We start from the raw sequence: 11,260 nt of genomic DNA, 5'->3' as shown, positions 1-11,260 counted from the left end.
AAGCAGTCACTTGATTAGAAATCCAGTTCCCTAGAATCCCTGTTTCTTGTCTACACAATTAACTACAATAGATTTCAGAAGCCACTCGGTTTCACCCAAATAAAGACATGTTATTTATTGCAAATATAGATAACTATCCTAAAGGACTAGCTTTGCTCTGACATTTAACATGTATTAGGCTATATATAATTCTGATTTGCTTTCCCTGTCAAACGTTTAGGGATGCAAATTTGGAATCAACCTCTTGGGGATGTACCAGTCATTCAGGCAAAGCTTCTCCCTCACAAGTACACAATGTTCACATCTCAGTGCAGTGATCTGATTTTTTTTAAAAAGAACATTATAGAGTATAAAACATTTTGTTCCTTGAATTTATTTCAACTGAAAATTTAAAGCAGAGTGGATTTGAAATATAAGTTCTTTGAGATTGAGGAAGAAACATTTTGGTTTTGTTTTCTTAAAACAGAGTAAATTGGAGCAATGATAAATATGTATATAAATATATATGTATATACACTGGGATAAAAATAAATAAATGGAATGCTTCAAGTAGAATTACTTAATGGATCATTCAAAAAAAATTTTTTTTTAATTTTTATAAAATTCTTCATTTGGCTTAACTGCACTGCATTCTCATAAGTTCTAAATGATCTTAATTTTTTTTAAAGGGCAATTTTTTGGACGTTTATGAGCTATGTAGTCTTCAGAAATTAGGATATCTGACCCACCACCTGTGAGACATGTTCTTTGAATGATTTTTGTTTTAATATTGGCAGTGCTTTCTGATAAATGTAAATTCTCTCCACATTTCCTTTACAATCAGCTGCACACATTTACAAATGGTGGACTTTGGCTACCGAGGCCATCAGAAGCCCAGAGATAGAACAAAGCATACTTGCATTCACTCATGTGGGATCAAATCAATGACCCTAACCTCATTAGTACATTTTCCAACCAATGGATAGTGCTACAGGGCATTTATTTCTTCCTTTGGGAGAGGAGGTCAGATCCTGAGTCTTATATGAAGGACTCAAAATCCTTTCTAAAGAACAAAATGAGAACAAATGATGATCCAGTCCATATAATCTGACTTTTAAATCTTTATTGCAGGCACTGGTTGATTCAGGTTTGTGAAGGATGGTGAGAGTTCCACTTTTAAAATAGATTTATCATGGATATCAAAATTTTAGGAATTTTGGCTAATAAATGGCTTAACTGTATAGTGCTTTTTTGGGAAGAGGTAAAATATTATGTAGCCAAAAGATGAAGTATAATCAAAGGGACAAGAATGGTTTATTTTTTACCTCAGGAGATATATCTGTGATTGCTTTAAATGATCATAGGTTCTGTCTCCCAGTGAATAAAGGGTGAAAATGATAGTTAGCGTGGGTAAAGAACTTTAAAAATAATCCAAGAACAGAAACACAATATTCATTCAATGGGTGTCATCCAAAGGTACATCATAGACTTGATTGAATTAATGACTTAGGACCAGTACTGAGAGCCTGAAATCATCCCCATTTGTCCTGAAAATAGGTGATTCTTAAATGTAACAAAAGCTTTTCTAAATTTATTGTCTATCCTTTTGTCTTTGTAAGAGGAGCAAATATATTTTTTTAAAGTGCTAATTGGCAGTTCTGAAAAGATTCCACAGTGCCCCCACGCTAATTGCATCACCTGCAGAATTCTCAGTCAGACTCCACTTCCAACCTGTACAGTCAGGAAGTCTGACAGGAAAATGTGTGCTCGAAGTTCTCAACAAAGAGGAAATTACTTTACAGTCTGCTATAAACATGTGCAGATAGCTGAGGGTTAGTTCATTTCATTCATTAGGGATGTTCTAATTTAGCTAATCTCCATGGTGTTTAAATTATATAAACCACTCTTCCTAATTTTTGGATAAAGTGCTATATTTATGGCACACATGTTGAATATTTGAAATAGTTTGAACCAATATCTGTGGCACTATGGCCTGTTTAGCGTTGAGTTGATTAAATTGCCCCACTCAACATGGTACATGGTTCTTTCTCACATAAGTTATTCCAATCAATGTAAAACTTGCTTGAGCTGAAGGAATTATGTTTTTGACAGCTGGTTGTTGGCTCCAAGCAGTTGATCAAAAAAGGAATTACAAACCGGAGGAAAGTCCTTCACAAGATTGAGAAGCTGATGTGCTGATGTGGAGCGCATGGTAAAGAATGCAATAGCCAGTATGCACATCATTTTGTGGTTCTGACAGTTACAACTGTTCCCTAAAGAAAGTCTTCATGCCTCTGTCAAATGGGGATGCCATCCACCATAAGAAACCTGCCAGTTTTTAAAGTAACAATGATCAAATATCAGTAATTTAATGTGTTTTTTCCTAATAATAACACCAAATCATAGGACTCTTAAAAGGATTAAATAAATTAATGTCAGGAAAACACTCAACACAATGATATGTTAACACAATGATATCATGTTAACACAATGATACATGTTAATAACATAAAAAGATAATTATTACTATTTTCAAGGCTGGGGTAATATGAAGAGTGATGTCTAGTATATAATAGTAATTTCCATTTAAAAGCTGCCTCTATACCACCTCACTTTTTACTGGTAGGACCAGATGAGAAATTACTAAACAGTAACCTGAGTTGAGGCAAAACTATCTGTTCTATAAGGCTGAAATTAGTGCCTGATTCAAGAGAAGACTGTTCAGAAGCAAAGTCAAGTGCAAGCAGGCAGTGAGTGTATGTGCCAAAGGTTGAGTCTAGGAGCCACTATTTCATTCCGGAATTTGGTCACTGAAGCCCAGAAAATTCAAATATTACAGCCAAGCGTGACTAAAAAGCTAAGTTATAGTCACAAGTCATAAAGCCTCAGGTATAGTGTGGGATGGACGGCCTCCAAATGGCAATGTCACTGATAAAGTTCCAGCCCTAGGCCTAGAAGATTTTGAGCACCCCAAGTTGTAAGAATATAGTACCCCAAGTCAGAAGAGATGGCCACTAGGCAAATCCCTTTTGCCTTTTGTTCCCCCAGGTCCTGGGAGCTGCCTGGAAAACTGTTAGTTCCAATGCTGTAATTCTATTTACTCCATGGATATGACTGGCCTCTCTCTCTCTCTCTCTCTCTCTCTCTATTACAGTTCCCATTAGATGTCATCTCCCTAGAGAAAGACTGATGAGGTCAGGATATGAATTTGATCAATTTTCTTGCTGTTCAATTGAAAGACCACAGCACCTTCTAAGAAAATTGCCATGAGCCTCACAATATTCTCAAAGCTCCAGTCCCTCCACAAATCATTCCCCCAGTATTTTTCAAATCAAATGAGATTATTTACTCCCCTATCCAGCTTCATCATGAGGTCACTTCAAGGTTTTAAGAGATAACTGAGAGCAATGTTAAATATCTCTTGACTTAATTTTAATGTAATTTAACTGTAATAAACTATGTTAACATCTATAAGTAGTATGTATAAATAATTATACTAGATGAATTGAATATTTTAGGCTTATAAATATATGTTCATATAATGGGAGCAAAATGTCCTATTTCATGCTAGAAAATAGTTTACACATAAGCTAACCAATCGCATATAAAATATACGTAATATCTTTAGAACAGCATGTTGTTATATAAGGCTATCAACTCTACACTATTTGATTTGTCAATTATCTGGTACATCTTTTGGTGGGTATGTTGCTTTCATAATGAAGACTATCCATATGCCTGTTCTACTTAAGCCCACATGACTTCATATTACTTTATACCAACTAGTTGGATGGCTATTGTCTAGAATAGCACAATAAAGATAGCTTGAAATAGGCCCAAGCAGACAGTGCCAATTTATCAATAACTGTAAAGCAAGTGAATTCTCCAGGTCTTAGTTTCTTCCCTTATAAATAAAGGAAGAAAAAGATCTACCTCAGGGGGATTTTGTGAGAAATACAAGGGAACTAAAGCAACTACCACACTTCTGTGTAAAAAGGATATACTCAGTAAACCTTAATCTCCTCTTGTTCTGGAATCATAAGTGCCATCAGGGGAGAATGGTTTGCTGTGAGCCTAATCAATGTCATCAGAATTAAAATTTGAACAGTAATTATGGTTAGAATAATAATTTAAAAAATTTTCTGTATAATCCTATATGATTGACTTAATAATAGCATTTAATCCTCTTATAATAGTGTTGTTTCCATATGAACACATATTGAGGCTCAGAGAGTCTGTGGGACTTGCCTAAGATCACACAGTCAGTTAACAGCACATTTTGGAATTGAACTCACATCTTCTGACTTAAACTAAGGTGATCCTGTGATCTAGTCTTTTAAGTCCTGGAAACATGCCTCAAAATCTCATACCTGGAGAGGTGGATTGTCTTATGAATCCTTGCTCCACTAGGCAGAACTGAATTATATTCATTATAAAATATTAATGTGTTATAATAACATAGAAAGTGAGAAATCACTGGGAGATGGAAAGGAGCTCTAGGGCTGAACCCTGACTTTTTTGTTGGACTGATTCTGCTTCCCAGCACCTATGTTGCCAAGGGCTTTCTTTTATGGATGCCCCTTGTTCCTCTACTGGTAAATTTAGCCTTAAAAAGGATATTTTCAGGGAGTTCCCGCTGTGGTGCAATGAGTTAATGATCTGGTTTGTCTCTGTGGAGGTGCCAGTTTGGTGCAATGAATTAAGGATCCAGTGTTGCTGAAGCTGTGGCATGGGTCACAGCTCCAGCTCAGATTCAATCGCTGGCCTGGAATTTCCATATACCCCAAAGGTAGCTGAAAAAAAAAAAAAAAAAAAAGGATATTTTCAGTTAATTGATCTTTTAGACAGACTTAGATTCAGTGAAGAAGGATCTTGGGAGAATCCAGTTAATTTGCCACCTATTAACTTTTTTCTTTTTTGTACTAAAAGGAGAATAGAGCTTACTGTGTGGCATATATACTCAAAGGGGAAATTCGATTGGGAATTTTAGATTCAAGATATTGGTGTGGAGTTAGTAACCATTATGTTTTAAAGATAAAGAAATAAAACATTGTTATACAACCTTAGAATCACTGATTCCTTTTTTCCTCCAATATCCTGGTTTTTATCTTCACTGGTCTCCACTTTTAAGGTGAAAATAGTTCATGTATCAGATAGAGCCGTGTGATATTACTGGAAAAAGGTGAGACAAAGGGGCATGAAAGGCTTTTCCCCTTTATGATATCAGGATTATCTCATAATATATGGACCCAATGGTGAAGAGAGGAACATAGTGCAACTTTTAAATGTTAACCTTTACTAATTTTCTTGAAGCTTCTTAGTTATGTGTGAATGGATATTAATTTCAAAGAAATATCTGTGTTCTAGCTATTTCCTTAGGACAAAATGCTCAACCATTACCTACATATGGGGCTTCGAAAGGCAAAGCATACATGTAAATTGTGAGCTATTTGCCCCTGCTTAATTTAATAAGGCCAACATTCTTTTACGTTTCCAATCATCATTGTTTATCAGTACTTGCTTATGTGTAGAAGATACGGATACAGGTTTTGCAGAAGTAATTACCTCTCTTGGTAACTATAAAGCTTTTTCCAAGGATGCCTCCATCTTCTACCTTACTTATCAAGCTACACCAACTGCTACACCTACTGGCAGTGGTGAAATTGCAGGGGTCTCCTCCTGTCTTTCCTGTCAAGCCTACATCAGTGCTTTGAGGAAATAAACTAGGCTCAAAAAGGTCTGGCAAGGCTCTTGTTTGTTTGAACAGAAAAGTAATCTACATATCACTGTCATCCGGTACCTCTGAAGATGTCAGGAGGCAGGTCATTTCTCTTGGCTGAAGTGCTTTTTCTTTTATTACCAGCCCTATAACAAGATTATTGAAATGATTCAACAATAGTCATGCCACAGCTATAGATACTTGTTGAAAGTAAATAATAAAAGCATTTTATCTGAATGGCTGTCATTTTCCTGTTGAGGGGTGCATCTGGTACATAAGTACATTTGTATGCATGTCTGCCTTTTGTGAACTGCTCTAATTTGGTTATCCTGATAGGTGCCATTGTGGCTTCATTTTAACAATATTAGCAGATGGGAAGAGGTCAGTCATTTCTTCAAACTATAATTTACAGTCATTCTAGTCACAGAGATTGCAACAAGATTGAAACCTACACAGAAGAGATTTTAAGGAGACTACCAGAAAGTATTCAAGCATCATACCATAACATGACACTTAAATTCAGCATAAGCAACATTAAATCAGAGGACAGAAACAAGTTCACTGCACTGAGATTAAAATATCAGTAAGAAAGTACAGGTTATTCTCAAAGTTAGAGGGTTAAAGGCTTTTACATATTACATATTGATCTTCTAAAATTTCTTTGAGGGCTGGGTTACTTTCAAATAATTAAAGTAATATTTGTAGTTTTATTTTTAGTTTTCTTCAGTACCATTTTTCATTATTTAAAATCTTAAACAACAGAGACTTTTTGCAGAGATTTAATTAAATAAACTTTCATTTTCCTTGTACTTCAAGGAAATACTATTACATGGAAAAACTGCCTAGAGTGACTTATTACATGTAGAGAAAGAATGTCAAGTATATATGCTCTTGGATCACTATATTCCACAAATGTTTACCGGGCACGTCCTGTGTGTCAGGCATTTTGCCAGGCACAGGGCTAGGAGCATTGCCCTTAAGGATCTTTTTGTCCATCCAGAAAGAGAGACATCAAACAAGCAATTACAGTGAGGTGTGCTAAGTGTTAAAAATGAGAGCATGATATTTCCTGAGATTCAGTGGCTTAAAGGTCTAGGAACCAGGAAGACTTAATGGAAGAGTTAAAATTAAATTCCTAACTAAAGGATGAGTGAAATTTAGCTTAATAAAGAGACATGGGAAGAGGCCATTAGGATAAAGAAGAAAAACTGCCCAGATCCATTCTCTGGAGACAGTGAGAAGTTGAAGGAACAACAAGAAATTTGGTATAGTACGAGTGTAGAATACGTTGTAGGAAGATGTTAGAGGGAAGGCTTAGGGCTGGGAAGTTGAACATTTATCCACCTAGAAATCAGACACCATTGATCCTGAAGAATGTTTGTAAAAGAATAATGTGAGATGTGAGCACTGGAAAAATCATTCTGACTACAGTTTCAAGAATATTTTAGAAAGAAGCATGGCTGGGGTCACAGGAATCACTTAGAAGCCTATTGCAACTGCCCAGCTGGGAAATAACGGTGGCCCGGGGTAGGTAGTTGGTAATGGGCATGTTTAGGACATGGGATGGAGAAGACTTGGCAAATAAATATAGCAAAAGATTAAGAAAGAGGAACAAAAATTCTGGGGGGTTTTTTTGGTGGATTTATTTGTTTTTGCAATTCAGTAGATGACAGTGCCTTTCACTGAACTAGAGAAACACTGGAAGGCAATCAAGAAAGAATGAAATTCTGAAATATTAGGTGCATGCCAAGAAATAAAAACTATACCTGGAGTTCCCTTGTGGCTCAGTGGGTTAAGGATCTGCTGTTATTACTGTTATGGCCCTGGTTATAGCTATGGGGCAGGTTTGATCTCTGGCCTGGAAACTTCTGCATGCTGTGGGCTTGGCCAAAAAAAATATTTCTTAGCTATTTATCTATTTATTTATTATCTTTTTAAGGCATATGGAGGTTCCCAGGCTAGTGGTACAATTGGAGCTGTAACCACCGGCTTAGGCCAGAGCCACAGCAATGAGGGATCCAAACTGCATCTGCAGCCTACAACACAGCTCAAGGCAATGCCAGATCCTTAACCCACTGAGCAAGGCCAGAGATCGAACCTGTGTCTTCATGGATGCTGGTCGGGTTCACTAACTACTGAGCCACGATGGGAACCCCTCTTCTTAGATTTTTAGTTCTGTGTAAATAAATAGTATATATAAAAATAGAGACATGATGTTTCTTTCTTTTTTCAGAAGACTAGACTGCCTAATTTGTTAATCACTCTTTTAAGGAAATAGAAATCTAAAAGTATTGACACACTTTCCCAAGAAAACAGCTTTCTCAGAACATCATACTGAATGAAAGTTCTAGTCACAGCACAAATGGCCAACATCTTTTTTCTTATATGAATTCAGACTTTCAAACTGAAATACCATGTAGGATAACCCTAACTTGTGTCTCCAACATACACCTCATATTCATGGCACTGAATACTGAATACTCTGTTTTCAGTACTGCCTTCAGTCTCCATGAATAAAATCCAAAGTATAAACACATTTCCTCTGACTTAAATTTATTATGATGAATTATGAATCCATTCATTCATTAATTAGTGCATTAACTAAATATTTTGAACACTTACTATTGGTAAAATCTTGGAATTGACCCCTGCATGTGTTTACAAACTGCAAAAGAGTCCTTGCTTACAAAACACACCCTATCTTGAAAATCCTTGAAATACCCATCTGTATGCCATGCAATGTCAGTGGTAATAAAGAAGCACAGAGGAGGGACTAAACCAGTCCAAGGAAGGACGCAGGAAAGATGAAGCTTGAATGCTAGACCCAAACTCGGAAGATTGCAGGAATGGAACAAGAGAAGACTGGGGAAGAAGTAGCAGATGGAAAGGGATGGAGAGGGGAAATCAGCTTAGGCATTTGGAGAAGTGAAAGCAGTTGCAGAAGTGAGAAGTAGAGAACTTGAAGGGTTATTATCATTAATTTTTTTGTCTTTTTGCCTTTTCTAGGGCCGCTCCTGTGGCACATGGAGGTTCCCAGGCTAGGAGTCTAATCAGAGCTGTTGCTGCTGGCCTACACCACAGCCACAGCAATGTGGGATCTGAGCCGTGTCTGTGACCTACACCACAGCTCATGGCAACGCTGGATCCTTAACCCTCTGAGCAAGGCCAGGGATCTAACCCTATTTTTTTTTTTTTTTTTGGCAAGGAAAAGAGATTGATTTTGTCTTGATCATCATGGGAAGACACTGAAATCACACAATGTGTCTATATTTTCTAGATTGGAATATCTGTAACAACAGTGTGGTACTAAACCTTGAGCCAGTCTAAAAGTGGGAAGACTAGTTCAAAGGTGATTTCAGGATGTGGTTGTGAGGGTCAAAAATTAGGGACATATTTGAGTAATATGTTGGTGTTTAAATCAGTCTGATTTTGTGACTGACTAACCGTGGAGAAATCACAGTCATCAGTACCTAACATACATAGAGCAAATATGCCCTCTACACTCATGTGATCCCCAGGTACCCAAGGCCACATATATTGCTGTTATACTGATGTTTTAGCTCCTCAAATCTAACATACCACAAAGATTACCGATTTCTTTACTTAGACAGGCCCCTCTTTGTTTTTCCAACTGTCACCTTGTCATGGCAAATTTACGATGATGATCTTCCTGATCTTCCTTCATAGTCTTTAATTTGATGTGCTAATTTCATTCTTTTTAATTTAATTTAATTTTTTTAAATTGTTACTTCCCCAAAACAATTTTTTTTTCTACTCTACAGCATGGTGACCCAGTTACACATACATGGATACATTATTTTTTCTCCCATTATCATGCTCCATCATAAGTGACTAGACATAGTTCCCAGTGCTACACAGCAGGATCTCATTGCTAATCCATTCCAAAGGCAATAGTTTGTATCTATTAACCCTAAGTTCCCCATCCACTGCACTCCCTGCCTCTCCCCCTTGGCAACCACAAGTCTATCCTCCAAGTCCTTGATTTTCTTTTCTGTGGAAAGATTCATTTGTGCTTTATATTAGATTCCAGATATAAGTGATATCATGTGGTATTAGTCTTTCTCTTTCAGACTTACTTCACTCAGTATGAGAGTCTTTAGTTCCATCCATGTTGCTGCAAATGGCATTATCTTGTACTTTTTTAATGCTGAGTAGTATTTCATTTTGTATATATACCACATCTTCTTAACCATTCATCTGTCAATGGATATTTGGGTTGTTCCCATGTCTTGGCTATTGTGAATAGTGTTGCAACAAACATGCAGGTGCATGTGTTTTTTTAAGAAAAGTTCTCTCTGGATATATACCTAAGAGTGGGATTGCTGGGTCATATGGAAGTTCTATGTATAGTTTTCTAAGGTACCTGCATACTGTTCTCCATAGTGTTCATACCAGCTTACATTCACACCAACAGTGCAAGAGAGTTCCCTTTTCTCTGCACCCCCTCAAGCATGTGTTATTTGTGGACTTATTAATGATGGCCATTCTGACTGGTGTGAGGTGGTATCTCACGGTAGTTTTGATTTGCATTTCTCTAATCATCTGGGATGTTGAGCATTTTTTCATGTGCTTGTTGGCCATCTGTACATCTTCCTTGGAGAAATGTCTACTCAGATCTTTTGCCCATTTTTCCATTGGGTCGTTGGCTTTTTTTGCTGTTGAGTTGTATAAGTTGTTTGTATATTCTAGAGATTAAGCCCTTGTCAGTTGTATCATTTGAAACTCTTTTCTCCCATTCTGCTAATTTCTTCAATTGTCTTCCTTTTTGAGTTAAAGATGCCTTATTCTAAGTATGTAACTTTTCCTAGAGATAATTTGAAGTAGGAAGGAAGGGAGGGAAGGAATGAGGGAGGGAGGAAAGGAGCAAGGAAGGAAGGAAGGAAAGAAGTGAGAGAGGGAGAGAGGGATGAAGGAAGAGTGGAAGGTAGGAAAGGAGAAAGGAAGGAAGAGAGGAAGAAATGTAGGAAGGGAGGGAGGAAAGAAGGAAGGAAAGAATTGAGGAGAAAATAATAGATTCTAGGTAACTATTTTTCTAAAATCCTTAATTTAAGAAACATATGCTCCTTGGATTTTATTATTTAAGTGCATTGACATGATTTTACAGGTGTATTTAATATCCAAGAATCTACCCTAGGATCATACATATTGCAAAAACTTAGTAATACCTGATTACGATATTTCTTAATTGTCAAATGTATAGTTCCCAATATTTCCAACCTGTCCACGGAAAACCACTCTAAACACCATTTGACAAATTTTGAGTCCAAAACCTATCAAGCACAATTAGAGGTAGTGTTTAATATTTTCCTTGTTAAAAGGAAAAATCTAACACTTGACAAAGAAATGAAATAGAATTTTTCTTACAATTACAGCTATAGTAAAATTTAATTCCTAGAAGCCATGTTCTAAACTTGATGATTAATTCTGAAGATAATAAAAACTGCAGGCCCATTGCCCTCATTCCAAAGGTAAATTAATTTTTAAGAAAGTGATTTTTTTTAAAAATTTATTATAGTTGATTTACACTGTTCTGTCAATTTC

The 11,260-nt window shown here is 36.5% G+C and overlaps 1 long non-coding RNA gene across 1 annotated transcript; it reads right to left on the bottom strand.

Annotated features, from left to right (window-relative positions):
• Positions 1–1,087: 1,087 nt before the first annotated feature.
• LOC146403792 (uncharacterized) lies at positions 1,088–5,844 on the bottom strand. Its single transcript, XR_014843658.1, has 3 exons — positions 5,780–5,844; positions 5,042–5,151; positions 1,088–4,772 (listed from the first exon to the last, which is right to left on the bottom strand). It is a non-coding gene; the product is annotated as an uncharacterized LOC146403792 (long non-coding RNA).
• Positions 5,845–11,260: the final 5,416 nt, after the last annotated feature.

Source organism: Sus scrofa, chromosome 4 (assembly GCF_054392235.1).
Source record: "Sus scrofa isolate SSC_HxYL_T2T_F1_AM1 chromosome 4, Sscrofa_HxYL_maternal_Yorkshire_Landrace_v2.0, whole genome shotgun sequence".
In the NCBI taxonomy this organism is placed as follows: Eukaryota; Metazoa; Chordata; class Mammalia; order Artiodactyla; family Suidae; genus Sus; species Sus scrofa.
The sequence above is the reverse complement of the archived record's forward strand: the minus strand, read 5'-3'. Positions and strand labels throughout refer to the sequence as shown.